Source organism: Muntiacus reevesi, chromosome 2 (assembly GCF_963930625.1).
Source record: "Muntiacus reevesi chromosome 2, mMunRee1.1, whole genome shotgun sequence".
Classification (NCBI taxonomy): domain Eukaryota; kingdom Metazoa; phylum Chordata; class Mammalia; order Artiodactyla; family Cervidae; genus Muntiacus; species Muntiacus reevesi.
The window spans coordinates 166,040,518-166,054,114 of NC_089250.1; the positions used below are offsets into that span (position 1 = coordinate 166,040,518).

Consider the following 13,597-nt stretch of genomic DNA (forward strand, 5'->3'; position numbering starts at 1 on the left):
TCCCAACAAAAGACCACTAATCAAAGACGGAAATTAAAACAAGCCAGACTTCTCATAGCCCCATGTGATCTGGAAGGCAACTCTGGGCCTGAGAAAGATCATTGTTTCGGAGAAGCCATCTGAACCCTAGGGAGAAAGTGCCAGATGTGGGGCAAGCCTGAACGCTCACCTCCCCTGTGCTCTCAGCGCAGCGGGAAAGAGCCCCTCCATCAGGGACTCGGCCTGGTCCTCAGCTCCAGGAGCTTCTTCAAGTCCCAGCTCTGCCACCTGGAGGGCGGGAGAGCGCCCTGTTCCCAACACCTCACCCAGCTTGTTGTGAAGGTTCAATGCAAACAGGGGCCAAGCGTCTTAGTCAGTGAGAAAGATACTAAGAGGCTCAATAAAGGGCAGTCCGCAGTGTTATCATCACAAAAACAGAACGACTTAAACTGCCTGCAAACACTACTTGGGTACCAAGTTTAGCCTGGGGGGTCAGTGAGCGCCAAACACAGAGAAATCCCTCCTCCAAGAAGAGGGGTGCAGAAAGGAAGTCATCCCGGCTCTTCCCTTACTGGCCGCAGCCTCTGGTCACATGGCCCATCCGGCTCCCAGCCTGGAGAAGCCTGCAAAGGCCCGGGAGCCCTCGGAGCTACGACCGCGCTCTGCGCGTTTCAAGCGAAATACCCCCGATTCGAAGGTGGCGGCGGAAAACGCGGCCTCAACACCGCCCCGGGGACAGGATGCCGAGCCGGCCAGGCCGCGCGGCCAGGCATGGGACCGTCTACCAGCTTGTTGCATCTGAGCCACCATCGTGCAATGGACGAACCTCCCTGGCCGGCGGGGGGTGGCGGGCGGGACCACACACGACTCCAGCTCTAAGGCCCCCGGAGCCTGCGACCGTCGTCGGGGGGGGGGGGGGCGTTCACGGGGGCACGGTCAAGCGGAATACCTACTTCTGCTCCGAGCCTCGCTCGCGGGTTCGGGGCCCACCTCGGGGCCGTACGTCCTCTCCCGGCTCCTTCCAGGTACCGGCCGGGGGGCGGGGTCTGGGAAGGGCGCGGGTCAGCCCGCGGGTGGGCGGCCGCGAAGGGGAGGGACTCCGCACGGGGCTGCGGGAGGGAGGCGGAGGAGGAAGTGGGCACCGCGAGGGGGAAGGGCCATCTCCATCACCTCTCGACAGCGGCCCCGCAGCGGGAAGCGGCTCCCTATCTACAAGTGAAAGGGCGAAGCGCCGGGGAGGGGCGCTTCCGGCAGAATCGGGAGCCCTGCTGTGGGTGGGGTGGGGGTGGGGGTGGCAGGTACGCCAGATAGCCGAGGGGCCCCCGGAGGGCCGGGAAGTATCGCCCGGGCGCGGCCGCAGGTAGGCGGTCTTCGGAGGCGGAGCCTCCAGGTAAGCCAGTCTGGAGGGGAAGGAAGCAGCCGCCGGGTCCGCGGGCCCCTGGGGGTCAGGAGGGGCTCATCTTCAGGGCTGGGGTCCCAGAAGCCCCGAACCCCAGACTCCAGGAGACCCCGTCCTTCCAGCAGGGCCCAGCACCCCAGCTGGCGGGGCGGGGCAGCTGCAGACCACGCCCCCCCCCCCGGTAGCGCGTGGCCAGGTAGGGCGGGTTGGCCTTCACCCAGGCCCCAGCATTGCCCTCCCCGCAGCACAAAGTCGAGCAGGAGCCCGGAAGTCGCCCTGCGGTCAGTCTGGGCGGGACGATGGGGTTCCCGGGCGCCCGGGGGCCCCCAAACTCCAGCTACGGAAACAGGAGGCGGAGATCAGCCTCTTTATGACTTGGCAGAGGCAATTCAACATTTCTTCCTCGCATAAAATAGGAATTGCTCTATTTACCTAGCCCGCAGGAGCGTCGTGAAGATTAATGACTGTGAAATGTTCTTAAGATCAAAAACATTCTGAGATTTTACTTGTAGGCACTTATATGTCCATATTGCTATCTGCACCAGGAAAACATACTCTATTGATTGCCCCCCTGGAGTGACTTCTAGCCCACGACCACAAAGCGCTGAGGAAATGGAATCAGGTAGGACGCTGTGTCCTCCGGGTATTTGTTATAGGGGCAGAAACCGTGGCATCCACACTGGGCCCCAAGGGGCGGCTGGAGGAATCAGCCAGCATTGCAGCCCACACAATTCACTGTCTGAAGAGGGGCTGGAGAGAAACTTTTCAAAACATTTATCACACCACCAGAAAAAAGTCGCAGCATTTTGGGCAGGGGGGTCTCTGCTGTTTGAAAAGCCTCTGCCCCACCCTGGGGGCCCAGTGGTCAGTCAAGTTCAGCCAGTGCTAGGAGCCCACGCAGCCCACTTGGCCTGGCCGCTCCCACAGCAAGGCCTCCCTGGTCTCACTAGCCCTCTGTCCCTCCCAGCAAAGCACACCCATGAGACCAGGCGAGGCCACTCCAGTCCCCTCGACCATCCCTGGACAGGGTTTGCAGAGCTCTGAGCCCACCCCCTCCCCCTCCCCCCATCCCACTCCCCTGGATAGCTGCTGGCCCTGGCTGTCCTCCAGGTGGGCAGACCCGGAAGCTGCAACAACCTATGGGCTCCTCACCATCCAAATGGGTGTGCAGCTCACCTGGGCCTGAACAAGCAGACTTTGTTTGCACTTCTGGACCAACCGCACTAAACACATCCATCAGCCAAAGAATCAAGTCCCAGCCAGGGTTCCTTCAGCAGGAAAGGTGCACACAAGGCTTCCTGTCCTCTACCCAGGGCAGCCAAGGAAATTCACCTGCAGCTCCTCCTGCCCCCTACCCCCGTCCCCCCATCCATCCCTCCCCCCCACCTCCCCCTACACAGACTCATACTCCTGGGGCCGCTATAAACAACAGAATCACTTCCAGGTTGGATGCAGGGTATTTTCACCCATCAAGGTTTTTAAATTGCCATGCCTGGGAAATCAGGCCAGAGGATCTCCAGTTTATCTCGGTCTCCAGTTCTTTCCAAAGAAACTTCCTGGGATTCCATGACTCCATAATGAAGTTTTTGTTTGTGCTGTGCTGAAGGCCAGATTTCAGGCATGGCTGGAGCAGAGCAGTGAGTTTACAACCCCGTGGCCAGCCTGGGCACTGCAGAGAGACCCACACATTCCCCATTCTGTTCAAAGGCCCTTCCAAGATTCTGCCACAACCTGGGCTGGGATGAGACACAGAAAAGTGGCCATGACTTGGAACCAATCTTCAAGCCAATTAATAGCACCCCAAGTCATAACTAAGGATTTACTTTAATGTTAAAAGCACCTTTCTGAGCACTTTTGAGAGGGAGGGAAAGTAACAATGTAAAGTTTCATTGTTGTTGGGTTTTTTAGCTTAAAACGCCCAAAGGATTTTAAGAATCACAGGGTTCTGTTGAAAAGCACCACCTCCCCCCATCCCAGGACATGTTTGGACTCTCAGCAAACAACACCCAAAGGCAGGCTGCCTACCAAGTTCAAGCAACAACAGCTATTCGGGATTAACATCCCCTAAATACCATCTGATGGTCCTGCAGATAATGAAGGCTCTGTTACTACCCAGGAGCGAAGTCACAATTCTCCATGAAAGGAAAAGCATCCTCTACGAATCCATGAGTAAGAACCCAAGTGTCTTATCACTGTTGTTGTGAATATTAAGCCAACCTTAAGCAACCATCTGTTACATTTTGTTACAGAAACAGTTAAAGCAGATCATTTCTAAAACATTCACTCAAGGAGGAACCAGACTAGATACAGGTAGAAAGTCAACTGGCCCCCAAAGTTGTAACCAAAGCACCTCACTCCAATCAAAAGGGGAATCAATCAGGCCTCAACAAGGAGCCAGGGCTACACTGACCCCAGTTCTGGGAGGGGCGAAAAAGAAGGTTGACAGGAGCGCCCGCCCCTGTAGCAAGAGTTTTGGCCCCACCTGGGAACCTCAGCTCCCAGTGCAAGCAGGAAGCTTGGTGAATGGAGGAAGAAGATCCAACTCAGAGGAACATTTCCAGAAATAGCAGCAGCTGCGCAGCAAAATACGAAAATCCAACAAATACTCATTTTCGCTGCACATTCCCTAACACCACCAACAAACCCAAAACGACTTTAATGTGAGGGAAATATTAAAAATAAACACCATTGCTTCCTGTGACTTCAGATGCCTCAATTTCTGGTTAAGGGTTGAGTATGATTTCTGAAAACTGCATTCCAGGGAGACAAAAAGTTTGCTTCGTGTACACTTTCTTTGAAGAACCCTGTTATCTGCTTTCAGAATCTTAACTCCAAAAAAAGTAGATGACTGAGAAGAGAACGCACACCAAGTTCCCTGGCAGTCCAGAAAAGACCACCTTCTAAGAAAAAGTCTGGAAAGGGAACAGGCCGACGATGACTGCAAGTCTGGTTCCCACCGCCGTCTGCAGCTCCTGAAGTTTCTCTGTTCTCCAGCGGTTAGAGAATGAAGCTGCCCCTTGGCTCCCATTGTCAACATTCCACACAAACAATGGCCTGGCTCGCTCATATTGTACATTCTGTATTCATCTGCGAATCCCGGTTTTTAGCACAATGCGCAAAGCCCTTCTTTTCACTGGTGCAGTCCTGAAGGCCCAAGTGTAGCTGTAATTTCGGCTGGAAACACTAATAATGATGCTAAGAGCAAACTACACATGAAGCTGAGACATTAATTTGTTCAGATTATTAGAGTCACATTGATGGCATCTGGATACTACTGTCCATTAAATCATGATCAAAAGAAAGGCTGAACACCTTAAAAATGGTTCTGAAGTTTTTAGCAATTATTAAGTATAATTTTCCAAACCCAGAGATAGGTATGTTTAAAAAAAAGAAAAAAAAAATCCCTTTCATGGGTCTTTGATACATATTCCATCAAACACACACTTGAATAAAAACTAACTTCAAAAGATTAAGTGAGGGTGGTGGAAGTGGGAAGTTTCATATTTTTCCTTCTTTCCCAGGATGCTGTAACTTTAACTGTAGCAGCGTAAATTAGGACATGCTTACCAGCTGGAAAGGAGAAAACTGATACTGCCCAGGCAGTATAGCCTCTGAGAGCATATCCATTCCAGCATTTTCACGTGCCTGCTAAAAGTCTGCAGTAGGGGAAGCCCACACAAGCATTCCTTAGCTAGCGAATCGCAGAGGAACCTTCTTGGAGAACAAGGCACAGTGTTTCAATACGCAGTGTTAAGTATGAGTACATCTATTCGAAGGGTCAAGCAAACTGCACTCCTGTTTTTTTAATTACTACGAAAATGTGTTCCACCCGCTGTAATTGAACTATCAGCCAGGCGGTGGAAATACTACCAGAGTTGTGCTCTGCCGAACAGATAAATTTCCTTTCCCAATCATATCCTATATGAACATATATTTGTGGCCAGTATCAGGAACATGAGACACGTGGACTGCTGCTTTTCGCCGACAGAAAGATCATTAACAGAGGGACCCAGGCTCGTACTCACATACGTTATGGTGACAGCCCTTCTGTACCGAAATGACAGTGGTAAAAAATGACAACTGGGGTGGCCCTTCTATGGTTGCTGTAAACGCTTTACATTTTTTCCATTTAGGGAAAAGTGTTAAGTGCAAAGGGGATAACTTTGCCTTCAAAAATGATTCATGATGGAGAGAACTGTTGGCCAACGGCTTTGGTGTGCTAGACCCCAGCGGGGCCACCCTTTTGGTTTTGAACCTCAAGGATTTCCAATGGTGTGAGCCATCCTGAGCTCCCTTTGCCAGAGTATAACAGCTCCCAGCAATAAAATTCTTTCCCACCGCGGCAGTGTGCATGCCGCGCAGTTACACTCTGTACACACTCATCCTTTACCTGGTCGCCAGCCACTCACACCACTAAAAAAGTTCCAGGTTAATTTTGCAGTTTTGTTTGTTGTTGTTGCTGTTTGTCTCTCATTAAAACACTTTTCAGACTTATGAATAGGATTTCCTTCTGGAGTTTTACAAGTCAAGAGTAAACGTATTGATTATTCCCTGAAAGGGTAACTGATGGCTAGTTAATCATTATACAGATAGCAAGTTTTCCTGTTTCATCTTGTGTACACGACCAGATTAACAACGCCAGGGAAAGCAAACTCGACTCTGCAGGAACAGGTGCGCCCTGAGTCTTAAAAGGCCAAAATATCTCACAAAGTATGTCACTGGTGTATTTTTGCAATGCTAGTAGTATTTGTTTTTAAGTAGCCAAACTTTTTAACTTTAAAGAGACACACTTTGCAAAGATTTCTTCACCTAGTCAATGACTAAGTGCCAGACATAAGTTGCAATTCCAGCCCCTAAAAGAAACCATCTTAGGGACAAAGAGTTTTTTTTTGTTGTTTTCTTTTTGCTCTTGTTGCTGTTGTTGTTGCTTAAATCACAGATAAGAGATGGTAATTCGCCTTGCCCCTCTCCCAGGAGAACACCCAGTTAAGGGTCAGTTTCCAAGATCCCAACTGAAATCTTAAATAGCAGGGCTGAGCTCAAATCCACACAGCTACAGAGAGCACCCACCACCCAGCTGTTATTAACGCACCATCAGAAAACAGGACAAAAACAAACCTAGCTATATCTTCCCCACCTTGCTTTATCAACAGGAAAATGAAATAAACCAAAAGCCACCTAGTTAGGTCCAAAACAAGCTCCAAACCCAAGATTCGTAAATTTCCTCTAATAACTGTTTTCTCCAGGGACAAACAAGGGTCCCTACCCCTCGGGCACAGAAAACCAATCAGGGTCATAAATTCCCTTTGCCTTCAACCCTCACTCCCTTGTACCAGGGACAGAGTGGGGGGAGGGGGTGACCCAGCATCAACACTTGCGCTAAACCTCTCAATGCTCTACAGAAATATGCTGGCTTATTTCCTTTGTTTGGTCCTGTTATACTTGATCAAGTGTGAACTATTAAACTGGTTTCATTAAAGGCAAGTGCATTCACAGCTAGCACCTAACTTCAATGGCAACTGGAAGCATATTTTGCAAGAAGGAGGGCCTGGTTTTTTGCTTGAAATCTACCATCTCATTAACTTTTCTTTTGGGGGCAATAAAAAGGGCACTAGGGTTTTTACAGGAGAGTGTCAGAGCCGCACAGAGATCTGATGCTAGACAAAAGGATATTTAGTGTTTCAACTCTGGGATAGGGTCCCTGGTACTTAAAAAAGGGAAAAGAAATCCTGTTTCAATATGAAAGCTGCTCTGACTGAAAGTGTTTAATTAGCATTTTGAATATTACTTTGTAATTGCTCTACGAAGTACTCTTTGAAACCAAATGATTATAAAAACAAGATCCTTAAAAGTCCCATTACTTCAAAATGTAGGGGGAAAAAATTTTTTTTTTTAAATCAGAACAGTGGAATTCTCCTAAGCACATGAAAACTGAAGTTCTACTTTGAGAACCGTAGAGGCAGAACAGCAGTTAAAAACAACACGAGGTAAATTTTAAACTTGTCTTTGAACCCAAGCACCTAGCAGAGAAGAGTGTCTTCTTTGAAAGAGCAGTAGGAGAGTTTGATTTATTTCACTAAAGTCGGGAGGCAGAATCACTTAGTAAACTAACCAAAATAAACGTCCCCTCCAAATTATCCATGTCAGATAAAAATATACCAGTCTCTACAATATCCAACAGAATTGCAAATAAGGCACTTAGCATTTTAAATTCCCAATGCATATTTATAGAATAGAATTCTCTGGTCTACCCTTCGAGCCACTCACGTCTGACTCTCTAAGAACTTAACCCGATCTCCAGTCTTGAAAGGAAAAAAAAAAAAGGGGAAAAATCCAGAAAAATCTGTTTACCCGGGAGAGAGCAAGTGAGCCCGGCGTGACGACGCAGGCCACCGCCAGCAGCCTCCACCGCCAAGGACGCAGATCAAGCGGGGATTTCTACGAAAAATTCCTTTCACTTGTTAAATACTAAGGACGGGGACCCGTGGAGCCAACTGCTGCTTGGGCCGCCTCCGGGAAAAGTATTCCGGGGGCTGGGAGCACTACATACACTCGCGCGCGCACTCACACTCGCTGTCGGTGACCATCGGCGGCGGCGGAAAGCGAGCCACCGGAGGGAGTGTGTGCGCGTGTGTCTCGGCGGTGACCGCGCCGAGCTCCCGGGCCCGCGGCCTCCTAGCACCCGGGCGCTGCGTGGGCAGCAGGCGACCGGCCACGCCGTGGGCCTCTCCAGCTGGTGAAGGGCCCCCGCGCGCCCCGGATCTCGCGCGCCCGTGTCCAACTTGCCCCGGGGCGCTGGGAAGAGCGCCAGGCAAAGAAAGAAAGGCGCTTCCCCTCGGCCGCGCGGGTCGGTCCGGCGCCGCGGAGGACAAGGAGGAAGAGGCGATCGCGGCCGCCCGGCTGTCGCTGCGCCGCGCCGAGTCCCCGCTGCCCGGGGCGCGCCCTCGCCAGCCCCTCCTGCGAAACTTTTTCTTTTGGGTTCGCCCCACCCGAAAAGTGCGGCCAGGGCGGGGGAGGCGGGGGAGGCAGGCGGGCGGGCGGGCGGGCAGGGTTCGCGGCGGCCGCGGCAGCGGCGGGCGAGGAGGAAGTGGTGCCGGCGGGAGCGCGGCCGGGCAGAGGAAATGCCCGGCCAGCTCGGCCCCCGCCCGCGCCCGTCGCCCGGCTCGCCCCTGGCCCCCGCCCCGCTGCGACTTTGGCGGGCCGAGCCCGGCGCGGCAGTGGCGGCGGCGGCGGCAGCAGATGTGGCCCGGCTGCCCGGAGGAGCCAACAATGCGGGGCCGGCAAAACAAAAGGGTTCCACTTCGCCTGCGTTCCCGTCTCTCACTTGCGCTCCCGGGGCGCCGCGCGGGATCCCCTGCCAGCAGGGGCCGCTCCCCTGGGGGCCCGGAGCCGCGCGCGCCCCGTTTTCCCAGCGGACCCCCCGTTCCCCTCCCCCGCCCCGCAGGCCCCAGGCCCCGCGCGCTCGGACTCCTGGTCCCGGGGGATCCGGCCGTATTGTCCCCGCGGCGCGCCGCGCGCTCGGCCTGGGTCGCTGGCGGCCCCCGCGCGCGCGCGCACCCACCGGCCTCGGGGAACGGGAGCCGGGGGCGCCTAGGAAACCGTCGCCGAGACGCCGCCGCCGCCGCTGCCCTCCGGACGCCGCCGCGCTCGGGGTTTCTTTTTTTTTTTTTTTTGCCAATCCTGATGGGAAGGAAGGTGACCGCCTACTTCGCATTCATCAACTCTCATCACAACAAAAATCCTGGCGCAAACAGCGGCCAGCGGGCGCGATCGGCGGCGGGGGGGGAGGGACGGCAGGCAGGGACCCCCGGGCCTGCGCCCACCCCCCGAGCGCCGAGCGGGGACACCGGGCCGGGGGGGTGGGGGGCGCAGACCAAAGATGTCCTCGGATGCCGGCTCGGTGTCCTTCGCCCTCCTCCTCCTCCTCCCCCAGTGGCGCAGTGAGGCGCGGGCGCGGCGCCCCCCAGCCCGCGGCCGCAGGTGAGGCGGGGGCGGCGGCTGCCCCAGCCCTCCCCCGGGTGCCCCCCTTACCTCGTCCCGGGCCGCCGGCGTCCACGGCGAAGGGCGCCCACCCGGGAGGCGGCGGCGGCGGCGGCGGCAGCGGCGGCGGCTCCCGCCCCTTCCACCCCACCCGGCGGCGGTGGCGGCGGCGGCGGCTGTGCGGGCCCCCCGGGTCAGCGCGGCATGGCTCCCGGCTCCGTCCCTCGCTCCTCGGGCCGCCGCCGGCTCCTCTGGGCCGCTCCCGGGCCACCTTAAAATGACACACGCACACAGGGACACACACACAAAAACTTAATCTCTCCAGCTCCCCGCCCCTCCCCCTCCCGGCCTCCCCTCCCCTCCCCTCCGCTCCCCACCCCAGCCCTCCCTCCCCTTCCTCCTCCTCCCCTCGCCGCCGAGCCTCTTCCTACTTCCCCACCCACCCCACCCCCTTCCTCCGCCCACCCGGCTCCCGATCCTCCCCAGCCCGGTCCCGGCCCCGCGCCCGGCCGCCCGGCCGCCGGGAGGGGGCCGCGCTGGGGGTCCCCGGCCCGCACCCGCCCCGCGCCGCGCTCACCCCCGAGAGGATGCTGCTTCCAACTTGGATCGGGGTGGGAGGGGGGACGGGGGAAGGGAGCGTCCGGGAAGCTGAGCGCCTCCCGGCTATTTGCTCTTCTTTATTTGTTTTCTCCTCCGGGGAAGGAGGAGGAAAACGGAGAGAAAAGGAAAGGGGAAGAAGCGGCGCGGCCGCGTCTCGCGGTGGCCGCCGGCTGCGCAGGAGCGAGGCGGGAGGCGAGGTGAGGGTCGCAGCTCGCTCACTCCTCGCTCCCTTTTTTTTTTTTTTTTTTCTTTTGGGCAAAGGCGGGGTCTCTCTTTGCAAACCAATGACACAACCCCACATGGGCCGGCCTCGCCCCCTACAGATACTCTTCACTACAAATCGGCTCTCTCGGGGGATTAGTGGCTCCGCGAAAGTGCACACGGGCGCGGCGGGCGGGCGAGGGGGCCGGGCGCGGCGGGCACTCCCCGGCCTGGCCCCGCCCGGGAGGCCCTGGAGACTGGCTGGGGCCTCGGGGGCAGGGGCCGGGCCGGGCCGGGTTGGGGCGGGGGTGGGGGGGTCCGGCGGCCGCGGCCGGGAGCCCGGTCCTCCAGCCGCCCTCCTTCCTCCTCCGCCCCTTCCACGTGGGGCCCCGGGCGGCCGGCCACGTGGGGGGACTCGAGTGCGCGCGGGCCTTGGCGCGGCGCCCCAGGGTGGCCCTGGCTCCGGCGGGCCCCCAGCCAGGCCCGCGGCGCCGACCTGCCCCCTTCCCGGCCCCGCGGCTCCAACTTCCTCCCGGGCCCCTCCGCCGGCCGCTTCTGCCTTCTTAGGCCCGCGGGGTCAGGCGCGGGCCGGCCACAGGGGGCACTTGCGCTCCCCAAATCCGGATCCGGGAGACGCTAGCCCGCGCCTGGCCCGAGGGGCGGCGGACGGCTGTGGGTGCGCGCGGAGGGAGCCCGATGTGCTGGAACTCGCAGCGGTTGTGTTCCCTACGAGAAGCAAAACATTTTTTACACATTAAAAAAAAAATGTTCTTCCTGTTGCCTGGATCTCGCAGGGGCTATTTTTAAAGCCTCGCCTTTGGGTGGGAGCTCCGGGCCCCGCGGGACGGAGGCGCTCTGCGGCTGGGTTCCCCCACCACCACCCCGCCCCGCCCCGCCCCAGAGTCGGGGACCTGGGCTGGCGCGCCGTCCCGAGGCCCCGAGGTTGGTGTCTCTACACCAAACCTGGGATCCAGGCCGAGCGCCGGCTGCAGCTACATCCCACGCCCGTGGCCCGCGGCGTTGGAGCGCGGTTTGCTGGAGGGACTCCGCGATGCGGGCTGGGAGGGCTCTTCTTGCGACCCAGAAGCCCACCGACTGTCATCTCTCGTCCCCGAGATCGGCCGCGCGTCCTCCGAGGGCCCCCGGTGTGGGCTGAACGGAGCCCTTCGTCTCGATCTGTTTAAAAACCCATATTGAGATGTTACGAAGTGGATTGAGATGTTGAGCTGGAAAGGCGTGGGGAGGGGTGTGAGGCCCGGCCTCTGCAGGCCTCCGGGGCAGCGGTTCCTGGAGCCGAGTCCCCGGGTTTGGCTTCCCGCGTACCCGGGAGTGCACCACGCCCTACGAATCGGAGGCAATTTCAGCCGGGGCCTGGGGGTCAGAGAAAGGGCCCCCGAACCGTGGGGTCCTGTTCTGCCTCCCCAAGAGCGCAGCTCTAGGCCTCTCGGTCTATTAACATTTTTAAAACCCCTACTCAGGCCCGCAGCATGTGCTAAAGTGCGCCCAGGTTGGCAGGCGCGACCGGCCTTGTGGGGGTCCTGACTCCTCATGGTTGCTTTATCACCCAGCAATAGGTTTTCGAACCCTACTGAAGACCTCCTAGAAGTGGCGGCAGGGCGGGACGAGGCTTTTCACACCCTCTAGATCACAAAATTCTGTTACTAGGATGTCCGAAGCTCGTTTTCTACTTGACACTATTAGGCCCCGGAGGGCCAGCTGGAGTGGCTCGGGTTCCGCTGAAAAGCCGCCAGAGCCGCACTCTTAACGGTCCCCATCTTCTGACCACTCCGCACCCCCAGAAACATTTTCGAGGCGCTCCTCTCCCCAGCAGTTTTGCCTCAAGGTCATGGCGCCCAAGATAGCTCTAGGTTATACCCCGACCCCACCCACCCCAGACTACTGGACTACTGTCATCTGCTTTTTAGGCATAAACTGTAATAACCAGAAAGATTTTCTGCTTGTGTATTTCAGTGATGATCTTTGGTTCTGAGTGGCCCTCTTTTCACCCAGGAAGCACAGAAAGCCAGTTGGTTTTTTAGATCACTTGTTCAACTTTTATGTCTACATGAATTTGACCTAAACTTAGAAAATAGTGTTCATTGTTTTAAGAATGTTTATAAAAGAAAAAGGTATCCTCAGAACCAGAATTTATTTCTCACTTCAACTTGATACCCTGTATTTTGAGAGTCCATTTGCCCCCAACACAAATTATTTGCCCCCAATAATTTGAGTTATTTCAAATTCCAATTTTCTAAAGATATGTATTTATTTATTTAGCTGTGGCCTGCAGGATCTTTTCTGTTTAGTTGCGGTGTGTGCAATCTTCCTATCCCAGGGACTGAACCCTTGTCCCCTGCACTGGCAGGCAGATTCTTAATCACTGGACCGCCAGGGAACTTCCTCAAACTCCAGTTTTTAAAAAGATGTTCCAGACAGCAACAGGAATGTTTAAATGGGCAAAGAGTTGAATAGACATTTCTCAAAGGAAGAGATATACAAATGCCCAACAAGGAGATTTCCCTAACATAAGGAAAATATGAATCAATATCACAGAAAGATACTACATCATATTCATCAAGATGGCTATTATTTAAAAAAAAAAATCAAATGTTGGTAATGATATCAGAAATTAGAAATTAAATATAAATTGGTGCAGCCACTGTGGAAAACAGTTTGGTAATTCCTCAAAGAGTACTGTAGAGTTTACTAGATGATCAACAATTCCAATTCTAGATATGTACACAGAACAATGGAAAGCAGGGTCTCAAACAAGTATTTGTATGCCAGTGTCCATAACAGTAGCCAAAAGGTGGAAATAACCCAAATATCTCTCAAAGGATGAATGGATGAAATGTGGTCTACACACACAATAGAATATTATTCAGCCTTTAAAAAGGAGAGAATTCCAACACATGCTAAACATGGACCAGCCTTGAGGACATTATGCTAAGTGAGATAAACCAGAGACAAAAGGATAAATATTATGATTCCACTGATATGAGGTGTTTGGAATAAGCAAAATCATGGAGACAAATGGAAAGAGATGACCAAGGGCAGGGAGGCAGGGAGAAAGGGGAGTTATTGTTTAATGGGCACAGAGTTTCTGTTTGGAATGATAAAAAAGTTCTGGAAATGGATGATGGTGACAGATTCCACAATAATGGTGAATGTGCCTAATGCCGCACAACTGTACACCTCAAAATGGTAAGTTTTATGCACAACTTACTGCAATATAAATGTTGTAAAGTAGCTTTTGTTTTACAAACCTTAGTTTATACTTACAATTATATAAAGGTATTTTTTCAATAAGAAAAAAATCAAGATGAAATGTTTTAAAATATATTTCAGTTAATTTTCTGAATAAACACCTTTTACTAATTTTGATCTATGCCAGTTACCTTTACAGTATATAGTGCTGAAATGCTAATTTTTTAGTAC

General features: G+C 54.6%; 1 protein-coding gene across 5 annotated transcripts in view; it reads right to left on the minus strand.

Annotated features, from left to right (window-relative positions):
- The window catches only part of CTBP2 (C-terminal binding protein 2), a 168,682-nt gene extending 158,537 nt beyond the window's left edge, over window positions 1-10,145 (minus strand). Inside the window, exons 1-2 of one of the 5 annotated variants that reach the window (XM_065923519.1) lie at window positions 9,936-10,145; window positions 9,410-9,629 (exon numbers count right to left, since the gene is read on the minus strand). The gene's annotated coding sequence lies outside the window, so the exon portion shown is untranslated. Of the gene's footprint in view, window positions 1-7,729; window positions 7,852-8,939; window positions 9,012-9,409; window positions 9,651-9,935 lie in introns of those variants that run through there. The other 4 variants (XM_065923513.1, XM_065923514.1, XM_065923515.1 and 1 more) reach the window with 4 other exon arrangements.
- Between the last annotated feature and the right edge of the window lie 3,452 nt (window positions 10,146-13,597).